At 38.0% G+C, this 14942-nt stretch overlaps 1 long non-coding RNA gene across 1 annotated transcript in view; it reads left to right on the top strand.

Annotated features, from left to right (window-relative positions):
- The window catches only part of LOC105885251 (uncharacterized), a 33728-nt gene extending 20028 nt beyond the window's left edge, over nucleotides 1-13700 (top strand). Inside the window, exons 2-3 of the long non-coding RNA XR_012920054.1 lie at nucleotides 12815-12982; nucleotides 13479-13700. This is a non-coding gene — a long non-coding RNA (uncharacterized LOC105885251). The remainder of the gene's footprint in view (nucleotides 1-12814; nucleotides 12983-13478) is intronic.
- Nucleotides 13701-14942: the final 1242 nt, after the last annotated feature.

The following is a 14942-nucleotide window of genomic DNA, read 5'->3' as shown; positions in this document are numbered from 1 at the left end:
TCTGGATGTATTTCCACGAGTGGGATGGCTATATCAATAGTAATTCTATTTTTAGGTTTTTGAAGAAACTTCAAATTATTTTCCAAAATGGCTGTGCTAATTTTCATTCCCACCAGCAGTATACAAGGCTTTCCTTTTTTCACATCCTTGGGAACACTCGTTATCATTTTTTTTCATAATAGCCATTCTAACAGGCTTGAGATAATACCTGAATTTTGCTTTTAATTTGCACTTTTCTTATGATTAGTGATGGTATCTTTCTTGTACATCTATTAGAGTTTTATCTTCTTCTTTATTATTATTTCAAAATATTATGGGATAGAAATGTTTTTGGTTACATGAATGGCTTTTGTTATGGTTAAGTCAGTGTTACAAGTGTGTCTATCAACCAGGTAGTGTTCACTGTACTCATTAGGTAGGTTTTTGCTCATACCCTCCTCAGCCTGCTTGATTTCCACTGAGTTTTACTTCCCTCTATGCATATGTATGCTCATCAGTTAGTTCCAATTTAATAGCCAGTATATAAGGTGTTTGTTTTTCCATTCTTTAGATACTCCATTTAGGAAAATGGTCTCCAGTTCCATCCAAATTGTTTCAAAATGCCTTAATTCATTCTTATTCATTGCTTAGTAGTATTCCATAGTATACATATACCACATTTTGTTAATCCACTCTTAAATTAATAGGCACTTGGGTGATTCCACATCTTTGCAATTGTAAATTGTGCTGCAATAGACATTTGAGTGCAAGTGCCTTTCTGATAAAATGACTTCTTTTCCTTTGAGTAAATATTCAGTAGTGGGATTGCTAGATCAAATGGTAGCTCTACTTTTAGTTCTTTGAGGAATCTCCATACTGTTTTCAATAGAGTTTGTACTAATTTGCAGTCTCACCAAAAGTGTATGAGTGTTCTTTTCTCTCTGCATCCATGCCAGCATCTATTGTTTCTGGAATTTTTAAACTTGGGTAAGGTGATAGCTCATTGTGTTTTTCATTTACATTTCCCTAATGATTAGCGATATTGAGCATTTTTTCATATGTTAATTGGGCATTTGGTGTATCTTCTTTTTAAAAGCTTCTGTTCATGTCTTTTGCCCACTTTTTAATGGGTTGTTTGTTTTTTTCTTGCTGACTTGCTTTAGTTCTTTGTACATTCTTTGCCCTTCACTGGATGTATAGCTTGCAAATATTTTCTCCCATTCTGTAGTGTTGTCTATTTGCTCTGTTAATTACTTTCTTGACTTTTCAGAAGCTTTTTAATTTAATCAAGTCCCATTTATTTATTTTTGTTGTTGCTATGATTGTCATTGGGTTGTTCTTCATAAATTCTTTGCCTAGGCCAATATCTAGAAGAGTTTTTCCAACATTTTCTTCTAGTAGTCTTATGGCTCCATGCCATACATTTAAATATTTTATCCATATTGAATTAATTTTTGTGAGTGTTGAGATATATGGATCCTATTTCATTCTTCTGCATGTGGCTATCCAATTCTCCCAGCACTATTTATAGAATGGGGCTTTTTCTCCATGGTGTATATTGTTGTCTTCTTTGTCAAAGTTCACTGTATTTAGAAGGTTTTATATATAGGTTCTCTGTTCTGTTCCATTGGTATATGTCTTTATTTTTTGCTTATACCATGCTGTTTTGGTTACTATCACCTTGTAGTATAGTTTGAAGTGTGGTAATGTGATGCCGCCAGATTTGTTCTTTTTGCTTAAGATTGCTTTGGCTATTTGGGCTCTTTTCTGGTTACAAATGAAGCATAGAATTATTTTTTCTAGATCTCTGAAATATGGTGTTGATATTTTGATGGGGATTGCATTGAATCTATAAATCACTTTGGGCAGTGTGGACATGTTAACAATGTTGATTCTACTGGTCCATGAGCATGATATGTTTTGCCATCTGTTTATGTCATCTGCAATTTCTTTTCTTAGTGTTTTACAGTTCTCTTTGTAGAGATCTTTCACCACCTTGGTTGAGTATATTCCTAGGTATTTTTATTTTCTTTGTGGCTATTGTGAATGATATTGAGTGTTTGTTTGACTCTCAGCTGAGTGTCAGTGGTATATAGGAATGCTACTGATTTCTTTACATTGATTTTATAACCTGAGACTTTGTTGAACGTATTTATTAATTCCAGCAGTCTCTTGGTGGAGTCTTTGGTTTTCTAGATATAAGATCATATCATCAGCCAAAAGCTATAGTTTGACCTCCTCTTTCCTTATGTGAATACCCTTTATTTCTTTCTTTCATCTGATTGCCTCAGCTGAGACACTTAGCACTATGTTGAATAGAAGTGGTCAGAGTGGGCAGCCTTGTCTTGTTCCATTTCCTAGTGTGAATACTTTCAATTCTCCCCATTCAGTATGATGTTGGCTATGGGTTTGTCATATATGGCTTTTATAATTTTGAGATATGTTCCTTGATTGTTTAGTCTGTTTTTATCCTTGCTTGTCTAGAAGGTTTTTATCATGAAAGGGTACTGGATTTTGGTGAATGATTTTTCTGCATCTATTGAGATGATCATGTGGTATGTGCTTTTGCTTTTCTTTATGTGGTGAATCACATTTATTGATTTCCATATATTGAACTATGCTTGCATCCTTGGAATGAAGCCCACTTTGTCATGGTGGAATATTTATTTATTTATTTAGGTGTGCATTTGAATTTGGTTTGCTAGTATTTTATTGAAAACTTTTGCATCTGTATTCATAAGGATATTGGTCTGTAGTTTTCTTTTTGTTGTTCTTGTATCCTTTCCTGGTTTTGGTATCAAGGTGATACTGGCTTCAAAGAATGAGTTGGGGAGTATTCGCCCCTTCTCAATGTTATGGAATAATTTCTGTGGTGTAGGTACCAACTCTTCTTTATAAGTCTGGCAAAATTCAGCTGTGACTCTATCTTGTCCAGGACTCTTTTTTTTTGGAAGCTTTTTTTGTATATTGAGATCTTCTTTTAAGTAATGTCTGCTCAGGTCCTCTACTTCTTTTGTAATTGATTTATTTATTTTCTTGCCATTTAGGTGAGTTCCATACATATTTTGAATAATAGTTCCTTATCAGGTATATGATTTGGAAATATTTTCTCCCAAACCTTAGGATATCTCTTCACTGTAATTATTTCCTGAGCTGTGCTGAAGCTTTTTTTTAGTTTGATGCAATACCATCTGTCTATTTCTTATTTTTTTGCCTGTGTTTTTCAAGTCCTATCCAAGAAATCATTACTCAGACTGATGCCTTGGATTGTTTCTTCTGTGCTTTGTTCTAGTAGCTTTTCACGTTCAGGTTTTATATTTAACTCCTTTATCCATTTTGAGTTGACTTTTTTATATGACATGGTCCAGTTTCATTTTTCTGTGTGTGACTGTCTAGTTTTCTCAACACCATTCATTGAAGGGAATGTCTTTTCCCCATTGTGTGTTTTTGGCACCTTTGCTTAAGATCAATCAATTATAGATAATTAGGTTTATTTCTGGGCTTTCTCTCCTCTTCTGTTCCATTTGTTGATGTGTTTGTTTTTATGCCAGTACCATACTGCTTTGATTATAATCACTTTATAACATATTTTAAAACCAGAGAGTGTGATGCCTCCTGCTTTATTCTTTTTGCTCAAGACTACTTTGGCTACTAGGAGTCTTTTCTGACTCCATACAAAATTTAGAATTGTTTCTTCTATTGTTGTAAAAAATGATATTGGAATTTTGATAGGAATTTCATTAAATCTGTGAATTGTTTAGGGTGGTATGGACATTTTAACAATATAAATTCTTCTAATCCATAAACATGGGATATCTTTTTATTTATTTGTGCTCCTTTCCATTTTTATCATCAATATTTTATAATCTTCAGTGTATATATCTTTCAAATCTTGGTTAAATTTAGTCCTAAGTATTTATTTTTGATGCCACTGTAAATATAATTTTTTCTCAAATTTTTTTGGTATAGTTCATTGATAGTACATAGGAATGCTAGTTTATGTTTATTGATTTTATAACCTATTACTTTAATGAATGTATCAGTTCTAATTGGATACTTTTGGTGATGTATTCAGGTTTTTATATGTAACATCATGTCATCAGCAAACTGAAAGAATTTCACTTTATACTTTCCTACATGAATGCCTTTTGTTTATTTATTTTTTGCTTAATTTCTCTAGCTAGGACTTTCAGTAGTATGTTAAATAGTACTGGTGAGAGTGGGCATCATTTCTTTTTCCTGATCTTAGAGGAAAAGCTTTCATAGTTGAGTATATTAGCTAGGGGCATGCCATATATGACCTTTATTGTGTTGAGGGAAATTCTTGCCATACATATTTTTTGAGAGTTTGTAACTCTCAAATCAGTGACTGTTAAATTTTTTCAGATACTGTCTCCGCATCTATTGAGATGATTATGTAGTTTTGTCCTTTATCTTGTTAATTTAGATACATAGAATCATCTTACATGTCTGAGATAAATCCCACGTGATCAAGTTGAATGAACTTTTCAATTGTTAAATTTTGTTTGCTAGAATTTTGTTGAGAATTTTTGTTCCTGTGCTCATCAGTGATATTGGCCTGTAGTACCAAGTACTTTCTTATAGTACCTTTGTCTGGCTTGGTAACAAGGTAATGCTATTCTTATAAAATGAATTTGGAAGTATTTACTCCTCCTAAGTGTTTTTGAAGAGTTAGAGAGGAATCATTATTAGCTCATCTTGAAATTTTTGGTAGAATTCAGTAGTGATGACATCAGGTCATGTGTTTTATGAGAGAGTTTTTATTATTGAATCTATTTCCTTTGTCATTATTAGTCTTTTCAACTTTTCTATTTCTTCCTGATTCTGTCAAAACTTGGCAGGTTTTATTTTTCTAAAAATTCATTCATTTCTTCTAGTTTATCTAATTTTTTGATGTATAATTATTCATAGTAATCTCTTATGATTCGTTGCATTTCTGTGGTGTCACTTGTAATGGCTCCTCTCTCATTTCTGATTTTGTTTATATCAGTCTTCCCTCTTATTAAGGGATCAATTCATCAAAAAGACATAACAACTGTAAATATATATGCACCTCACATTGAAGCACCTAAACATATAGAGGAAATATTAATAGATCTAAAGAGAGAATAGACTTCAATAAATAATGACAACAAATTTTAATACCCCACTTTTCATACTGGACAGATCATCCAGATAGGAAATAAATCAGGAATCACTGGATTTGAACTACACTTTAGACCAAATGTACCTAACATATATTTACAGAGCATTCCAACCAACAGCCATGGAATATACATTCTTCTCAAGTATACATGGAACATTCTCCAAAATAGATTTTATTTTGGGCCACAAAACAAATCTTAACAAATTTAAAAATATTGAAATCATATTATCTTTTTGTGGCCAAACTGGCACAAAACTAGAAATCAATAATAGGAGGAATCTTGGAAAACTTACAGATATATGAAATTTAAATAATATCCTCCTGAAGAACCAATGGGTCAAAGAAGAAATTAAAAAGGAAATTAAAATTACCTTGAGACAAATGAAAATGGAAGTACAACATACCAAAACTTATGGGATATAGTAAAATCAGTCCTGAGGAGGAATTTTATAGCAATAGATGCCTACATCAAAAAAAAGAAGAAAGACCTCAAACGGTCTAGTGTTACACCTCAAGGAAGTAGAAAAAGAGGAACAAAGTAAGCCCAAACTTAGCAGTAGGAAAAAAAAATTGCAACAAAGGAGAAATAAACAAAATAGAGAGGAGAAAAACAATAGAAAGAATTAACAAAACTAAAACTTGGTGTTTTTGAAGCTATAAATAAAATTGACAAACCTATACTAACAAATTCCCTCTTAAGCGTGGTTGCAAACATTTTTGACACAATATTAGTAATTAATATTCAACAATATGTAAAATGGATTACACAGAATTTCCAAGTAGGGTTTATTCCAGGGATTCAGAGTTGGTACAAGATTCAAAAAGCAGTCATTCTAATCCACCTTATTGATAGGCTAACGAAGAAAAACGACATGATCAAATCAATTAGTGCAGAAAAAGCACTCGGTAAAATACAACACCAATCAGTCATTAAAAACCCTCATAAAAATAGAACTAGGAGGCAACTTCTTCAACCTAATAAAGAACATTGACCATAACCTGTAGCTAACATCATGCATAATGCCAAAAGATTTCTGGAATGCTTTTCCTTGAGACAGGGGACAATCCAAGAAGCTCACTGTAACCACTGTTACCCGTGATGGCACTGGGCATTCTAGCCAGTGCAACAAATAAACAAAAGCAAATACAAAAATGAAGCAATGGCAACAAGATCAAAAAAGAAAGAAAGAAAATAATTCTTATTTGCAGATGACATGATTGTCTAAGTAAAAAATTCCCAGAAATCTACCAAAAAAATTATGGAAAAATAAGAAAGTTCAGCAAGGTCACAGAATGCATGGTCAACATATAAAATTCAATTATACATACTAATAATGATCACAAAAAATCTGAAAATAAAAATAAAATACCATTTATTACTCAAAAAATGAAATGCTTAGATATAAATCTAACAAAATATGTAATAGAACTTATATGCTAAAAACTACAAAATGCTGATCAAAGCTATTTTTAGAAATCAAAATAGATGTAGAGACATACAATTTTAATGGATTAGAAGACTCAGTAAAGATTTAATTCTCTTCAACTTGATACATGGGTTTAAAGTGACTCCTTTCAAAATACCATTAAGATATTTTGTAAATGTAGATAAGATGTCTGAAGTTTACATAGAAAATAATAAAACTAGATTAAATTGAATCGAAACAACTTTGAAAAAAATGAGTCTGTTCCAATTCAAGTCTCTTCCAATTCAAGACTTGCTGTATAGCCTGCAGTGATCAAGGCTGAATAGTGTTGGTGGAGGGCCACACACATACATCGGTGGAACAGAGAAGGGACCCAGGGGACAGCCCCACACAGCACAGCCCCATGGCATTTGAGAGAGCAATTCAGCGCAGGAGGAACCGTGTTTTCAAGAAATGGTGCTGCAGCTACTGGCAACAGCCAATCCAAAGGTAAAAAAGTGAATCTCAATCTAAACTTTATGCCTTTTAACAAAAACAAAATCAAAGTTGATCACAGATTTATACGTAAAACGTAAAAGTATTAAATGTAAAATCTCTCAGAATGCAACAGTGAAATAACAAACAATCCAACTGGAAAACAGACAGGAGATATGAAGAGCCCTTGCACTGAAGAGAGTGACAAATAAGCACGTGGAAAGGCAGCTAACACCACCGGCCCCGGGACAGTGCAAACTAAGGCCACAGTGAAATGTCAGTCTGTATCTGTTAAAAAGACAGCTACTTTCTCAAAAAAAAAAAAAAAAAAAAAAAACAAGACAATACGAAAATGCTGACAAGAATGTGGAGAAACTGGATCTCTCATGGATGTCTGGTGGGAATGTAAAATGGTGCAGCTAGTTTGTGTGTCCTTAAAGTGCTTTGCTGCAAGGTCTAGCCCTCGCACTGCTAGGCCTGCGTGTCTCCGTGAAGCCTGCGCAAGGTTCTCCGTCGCACTTTGGCACCTGACAGCCAAAGCCTCACTCTCAGGACTCAGGACGTAGCAATTATAGACATGGGAAATAGGCTGGTGGTTGCTGGGGGTTAGGGATGATGAGGGAGATGGGGTGCTTGTGACTGTGAAGGAATTGTAAGAGGGAGGTCCCTGTGGTGATGGAAAGTTGTGGATGTTCATTGCACTGGGGATTGCACAAAACTATACATGTGATGAAATTGCAGGGAACTATACGTGCATGTTATGCAAGTGTCAATGTCCTGAGTTTGATACTGTGCTATGAAATAGGTAAGATTCAACCACTGGAAAAAACCGGGTGAAGCATATAGGAGACGTCACTGTTATGACTGCAACTTCCATAAATGTATAATTATTTCAAAATTGAAATGTTAAAAATTATGCTAATTCACAAGCTGCCACAGATTTTTGGAACTTTTATCATAAACAATAGCTCAGGCATTTTGAATACAGAAAATTAAGTTATTTTTCCATCTTCTGGTATCTGTATAATGGTGATATTATTATTTTTCTTCTCTGTTCCAGTCTTTCATTCCATAAATAAATGGAGTTGTACTCAAGGTTCATCATTTAAAATTGTCACTGGCCAAGAAAGATTGGGATAGTAAAAGTCCCATGGGTAATGACCTAGAACAGTGTTGAACGCAGATAATGAGAGCCACAAACAAGAGCCACACAGTCTCTGAGATTCGGTGTGTAACCGGCACTCACCCCATGTCTCAGTGTGGACTAGACACATGTCAAGTGCTAGTAGCAATATGGGTAGTAGCCGTCACATGGGATAGAGCAGGTGTAGGTCATCCTTCAGTATAGCCACCTTCCCTTGGCAAGCCTTTCATAAACAACTCAGAAGAGCACTGTTTCTTTAGAAAGAACAAGTACTTCGCTTCTGCATCACATTCCTGAGCCCCCTGCACACCACTGAGTCACAATCATATTTCCTGCCAAACCCCGGTGGTCTTGGGGCCTTCTGACTGTGCTCCAGGAAGCCACACAAGACCAATGAACACATCACCTGAAAGAGGACACTCGTTGTGTAACCCATGGAGAGCAAGCTTCACATCCACTCTCTACTGACTCCTTCCAAGGCTCTACAGGGATGTAGCCATGTGCAGACAAGGTCCTATCTTTGAACAGTTTGCAAAATCATGGTATTGAACTATATTTGTTCTCTACTCTTTCACATTTCCTTTTGCATGTGGAGTGACATTGGAGTGCTGTGATTTGAATGTGTCCCCCCAAATTCACATTCAAATCAACAAAGCGTTGAAAACTTTATCCCCAGAGCACTAATGTTGGAAGGTGGGGCCTAAAGGGAGGTGATTAGGTCGTGAGGAGTCTGGACCTCATGAATAAATTAATGCCATTAAGAGGGCTTGGTGGAGGGCCTTTGCTCTCTTCTGCCGTCTTTCCTTCCACTTTCCACCAGGTGAGGCTGCAGCAAGAAGGCCTCCCCCCCTTGGCAAGGTGCTGGTCCTTTGATCTTAGACTACTCAGCCTCCAGAACTGTGAGAAAGTATATTTCTTTTCTTTATACATTTCCCAGTCTTTGGTATTCTGTTAGAGCAGCACAAAATGGATTATATCAGAGAGGCCAAGGGGTTTTGGGGACCTGGGGAAGTGGAGTTTGGACTTCATAGGATGTATTTATGTGATGCACAGTCTCTTCCACATATAGCCTGTGGGAGGACTCTGCAAATAGAAAATATGAAGAGTGTGAAGACATGTTTCCTGGATCAATATAAATAATTTAAAAAGAGATTGCAATCAACATTGCTGGAGGAAAAACTGAATTACCTTTCTATTCTCTCTCTAGAAAATGACATTGCAAAGTCATTGTCATAGGAAAAAACATGAAAGTGTAATAGCCAAATATTGTAGGAAGATATAGAGATATATGATGCTATTAATGGCTAAATAATTATGCTATTTTCCTGGACTTTTTGATGTTCATGATGTTTGTTAGCTTTATAAAATTTGTAATTTGTTATGATTTTATTTTTATTATAAGTAAATATTCATGTTTTAATTGGCTTTTGTAGTCTTATTTTTTTCCCCTTTTCTTGGAGAGGGTCTTCCATATTTCATAAGCCACAAAACCTAAATCTTCCCCACTGCACATAAAATATATTGAATCCTCAATATCTGTTTTAATTGTGCTTGTAACCAAGACTTTACTGTGGAGAACAACAGCAAAAAATGAGGACTTGCTAATAGACACTAATCACAATTTATTTCCATATTTTTCTCTTTATTAAAATAGTCTTCATGACGAATAGAAAATGTCCAAATTATTAAAGAAGAAATAAAAGGATGTCTGTTGTTGTAGTACAACTTAATGATTGTGCGGTGAACATTCGACTGAATGATTGATCAAACTGTGCTGCAGCAGCTGCTGAACTCAGCCAGGGGTGGGCTGGTCAGTGAGGCCTCCAAGAGAAGCCCTTGCCGAATGATGTTTGCAGACTTCCATTCTACAAATGCTGCCACCGTGATCTGTTTAAGTTACTGGGCATATAAACATCAGCTTCCAAAACTCCTGAACATTTAGCCGTTGGCTCCCGGAAGCCTGTGCCAGGCCCGGCACACCACTGCCCTCGGACAGTGAACACATCCCAGTGGGGAGAGAGAACTGAATGATCATCGTCACCAAAGTCTTTCATCCCATAATTGCATTAATATATTGTACCATGTGTCATGCCACACTCATTGGATGACTTCCAGTTTTTGTTAAGTCAAAAATAGTCAATTACTCTGAGCATATAAATTAGAAAAGGTCCAAAGTGCTTTGCAAATGTGAAACATCCATACAGCACATGTGGTTATGTAAATTATGCTCCAGCTTGATAAAACACAGTTCCCAAAGCCAGAGGAGCTCAAGCCACCATAGCAGGGGTGCTATAACTCTCGGTGACCAGACATCACCTAAATATTCAGAGCAGAAATGGGAGCCGGGGATTCTGAGTAATGCCAGTCCATGAAGAGACTTAAAACCAGAGTCGCTATGCAGAAAGCACATACATGCATATAAACAAACGCTTGCAACCAAAATTCAAGGTCTCATATGAGCATCATTTATACTTCCTCTGGTTCATTGGATGTGATGCAAATGACTCTTCATCCCCAGCACCCTACCCTGTGGAGCACCCCGAGGAATTGTGAAGGTAGCACCCAGCTCACCTCCTTGTCTCTGGCCTTGCCTCCCATGCCTGTCTCCCGCTTGTGTCGCCACGACACCTCCACACCCCAGGGAGCTGAGACAATTCCATGGCAGCACCTCACTTAAACTTCTGGAGGAATTCCCTGTTGCCTAAAATACATGGATTAAATAGCCCATCACTGTAGAAAAGGTCTTAATAATGTGGCTCCAATTTTCCTTTCCAGTTTTTCCCCTACACTCTTAATCCCATAACTCTATGTTCTACTCATACCACTCACTATTTCTGGGGTATGGGGTGAAAACCAAACTGTCATTGATGTGTACAAGTTATTTTTTCTTTTATATTTAATTGAAAAATAATTGAATATATATGGGCATGATGTGATGTTTCGTTACCCGTTTATATGCTTTCATCTGAGGTACCTGAGTACCTGTATACCCCTTAGCCCTATCAGTAATGTGAAATTCATATTCTTCTGGGACCAAGGATCATTCTTTGCAAGGCATTTCCAAGACAAAATGGTTAGAATTCTTTCTTTAATAGTTCACACTAGAGCAAAGCACCGGCTCCTCACCCAGTCCTGTGCAGTTAATGAGTAGGAGCAGTATTAATGTTTAATAAAATGAGTATTAGAATACCTTTGCACTAAAATTATTGAGGGATAGGTCATGCCTATTTGTATTTTACTCCCATCTCCCAGGCACACTGCTCAATAAATATTTGCTAAATGAGTGAGTCAATGTTGAATATGACTCTACAGTAATAAATAAATTTAGAGTAAAATAAATTTTACTCTACAATAATATGTAAAGATGACCAATTTCAATGAACTCAAGGTGAAAAAGTGGTCATTAGCTACTAAGACATATTATTTATATCTGCTATAACTAATGTCTTTGATTCATTTCATCTATATTGCAATTAATTTATATGCAATCAGATGCTCTATAAATCTTTTCAGTTCTCAGAGTTCATGAAATGTATTAGTTCATGGTCTCCATCTTTAAACATTTTGGGTATTTATCCTCATGTAATCAGAATTCAAATAGTTGCTTAAGAACACTTACCAACTTTGGAGAGGAAAATGTAATGGGTTATTTGAGGATCATTGTTAGAAATATAGTAGCTAAAATCAGTCTCTGATATTTTATCAACAAATAATGTTTCTAGTCATCGAATTTTTATAATCTAATAATTTCCTAACTTCGAAAATTTGAACCTGACCACAGATATGCAAAAATATTTTGTATGATGCTAACTTATGGTCACTTCCAATACTAACTTAAAATGTAATTAAGTTTTTTTAAAACAGAGATTTTATATTTGTCTCTGGGGATATATTTATCATAATTCCACCATTCAGAGAGCAGGAGGATGTTTGGAGCAGGAAGCTGGTGCTGATATCTGATTGTCAAGGGAGGAGGCCTGACCAGTAGAGCCCGAGTCAAGGAGACCAAGTCCAACGTCCTTCAGTGATTGGAGAAATAAATACAAAATTCTAAAATTAAAGGTAATGGAAAGTTAGGGTGCAAGAACGCACTGCATTTAGTTACAGATAAAAAACCACAAAGAAATTTAAAGGATGTCCCATGCTTCAAGGGAAATAACAATATGAAAAGAACTATGTTTGCTGAATCAATTGATATAATTTTTCTAGATTACTTTAGATGACATAGTTTTTATGCTTATAAATATAATAATATATATTAAAATGTCTGACAAATGCTTTGAATGTAGTCTCTGTTTCAAATGCATTGAAATTAAAATGACCCAATCACAATTAGGTCATTCCCCCCCCAAATGACTAGAATGACTTTTCTATTTCTTCTTCAGTCTAATAACATGCTACTCTCTCTTCCAGGAACTGTGAGTTTTTTCACTCCCATAGTGTTCTATTTATATCTATGTTATAGCACTTTCCACATTTTACTCCTATTTTTTTCTGTTTATATATCTCTATCACTAGAATATAAATCTCTTCAAGCATACAAATTGGATTTCAATTTAAAATATGCAAAATCAAAACATATGCTAGTGCTGTGTTATCATATTGCTGGTGCTTGCTTTTCAGATGCTGCGTGATAGATGAACCATTAGGAAACACTCTGCATCTCTTATTTGAAGCGAAGTTCAGACCACCCCATTGCAAAGCCCGGTCTCTCAGCTTTCCCTTGGAAGTGGATGGTATAAATTATCTACAAGGGAATGCTCTGAGCAGGAAGAAGGGTCCACTCATGAGGTAAAATACTAGGTTTGCACTGAGACCCCAAATCACCTCACTTCCTCCACTTGTGTCCTGCTGGGTAGAATAGAAAAGCGCGGAACTGGAAGTGATCTAAATGCTGGGAAACCTGTTGGGGAACTGGTAGATGTGATGAAAGGTTAGAATATGCATCCTTTGGAATTACTGCAACTAGACAGCACAAAAAGCTAAACCGCAGTTATTTCCAAGATCTAGCTCATTGGAGCCCAAGTCTGATAAACTTACTTATGCACATCTAAAAAAAATTATTATTATTTTTTTTTTTTTTGAGACAGAGTCTCACTCTGTTGCTGGGCTATAGTGCCGAAGCATTGGCCTAGCTCACAGCATCCTCACACTCCTGGGTAAAGCGATCCTCCTGCCTCAGCCTCCCAAGTAGCTGGGACTACAGGCATGCGCGACTATGCCCGGCTATTTTCTATGTATATTTTTAGTTGTCTGGCTAGTTTCTTTCTATTTTTAGTAGAGACAGGGTCTCGCTCTTGCTCAGGCCGGTCTCGAACTCCTGAGCTCAAACGATCCACCAGCATCAGCCTCCCAGCGTGCTGGGATTACCGGCGTGAGCCACCGCGGCCAGCCTGGAAGCTTCTTGGCTCTAAGAAACTCTGACTGGGGTGAGGGCGGGAGGGAAGGCAACACATATAACCTAAACATTTGTACCCCCATAATATGCTGAAATAAAAAACAATCACCAAAGAAAGAGAAAAGTTGTAAAGAAAGGTTCCTTCCTTTTGCTTTAAAATTATTAATCTTATTCATTTTGGAATTAAATGTGAGAAATGCAATGCATTTATTAGATGCAGTATAGTTGCCTTTCCCACAACTGCGCCTCACGCTGCATGCGTCACGAGGGACGTTGCTGGAGAGTGAAGACCAAGGCACCGAGGCGCAAAACAATGTGAGCCTTCCAAGGGGGCTGCAAGGCCACTACGCGGGATTCCAAGGTAACCACCATCCCGAGGGCTGTCAAACTGGGAAGGAAGGCACGAACTTGTAGAGAGCAGGAATAGAGGTCTGGCTGTTGGAGGCATTTCTTGGGAGAAAGGGACACGGCCAGCCGGGCCCAGTCCTGCGGCGGCGAGAGTCCCGCTCCCGGGAGGCGCGGCCGGTCCCCCCGCGGCGCGCGGTCTTGGCCGACTTTCCCTAGCGCCGGCCGGGCGCGAGGCGGGTTGACGGGTCTGTCTGTGCCCCCGACAGCGGGTGGTGCCCAGAGGAGGGCCCGGCGCGGGCCGGAGCGCTGGCACCGCGGGAGAGTGCGGCGGGGACTGCCCGCGAGCGCGCGCCCCCAGGGACGGGCGCGCGCCCCCAGGGACGGGCACGGGGCCCCCAGGGACGGGCGCGCGCCCCCAGGGACGGGCGCGGGGCTCCCAGGGACGGGCGCGGGGCCCCCAGGGACGGGCGCGCGGCCCCCAGGGACGGGCGCGGGGCCCCCAGGGACGGGCGCGCGGCCCCCAGGGACGGGCGCGCAGAGCAGCAAAGCCGGGAGGGCGGCCAGGCGTTGGCAAGAGCCTCGGCACGGGCCGGGCGTGTGCGGTGCCCAGAAGGGAAGACTCAGCCTTCGGCTTCTGCGGGCTGGGAGCCTAAGAAGTCATCTTATGACAAGACAAGTTAAGAAAGATCATTCAGACCCCTTTGCCCAAAGTCAGCCGTTCCACTGGGGGACAGGTGCACGGGAATAAGAAAATAAGCAAGAATGCCCGCTTTGGAGGTGAGTGCCCCCACGGCATGCTCCAACGTGGAGACGGAGACGCCTCTGGAGCTATGTACCCGAAAGTGACAATAGACTTTTATTCCTTGAGAGGGAGCGCAAAAGTAATTTATGCCACCCCCTGGAGCAGGTTAAATGAAACAAAAAGAAAATTAATTTCTAATTACATTTCCCAAGTTGAGTTTATTGGATATACCAGGCACAGTATGCTTTAACGATTCAGTGATT

The sequence above is a fragment of the Microcebus murinus genome, chromosome 7 (assembly GCF_040939455.1).
Source record: "Microcebus murinus isolate Inina chromosome 7, M.murinus_Inina_mat1.0, whole genome shotgun sequence".
Lineage (NCBI taxonomy): Eukaryota > Metazoa > Chordata > Mammalia > Primates > Cheirogaleidae > Microcebus > Microcebus murinus.
Note: the sequence above shows the minus strand (reverse complement) of the source record. Positions and strands in the feature narration are given on the sequence as shown.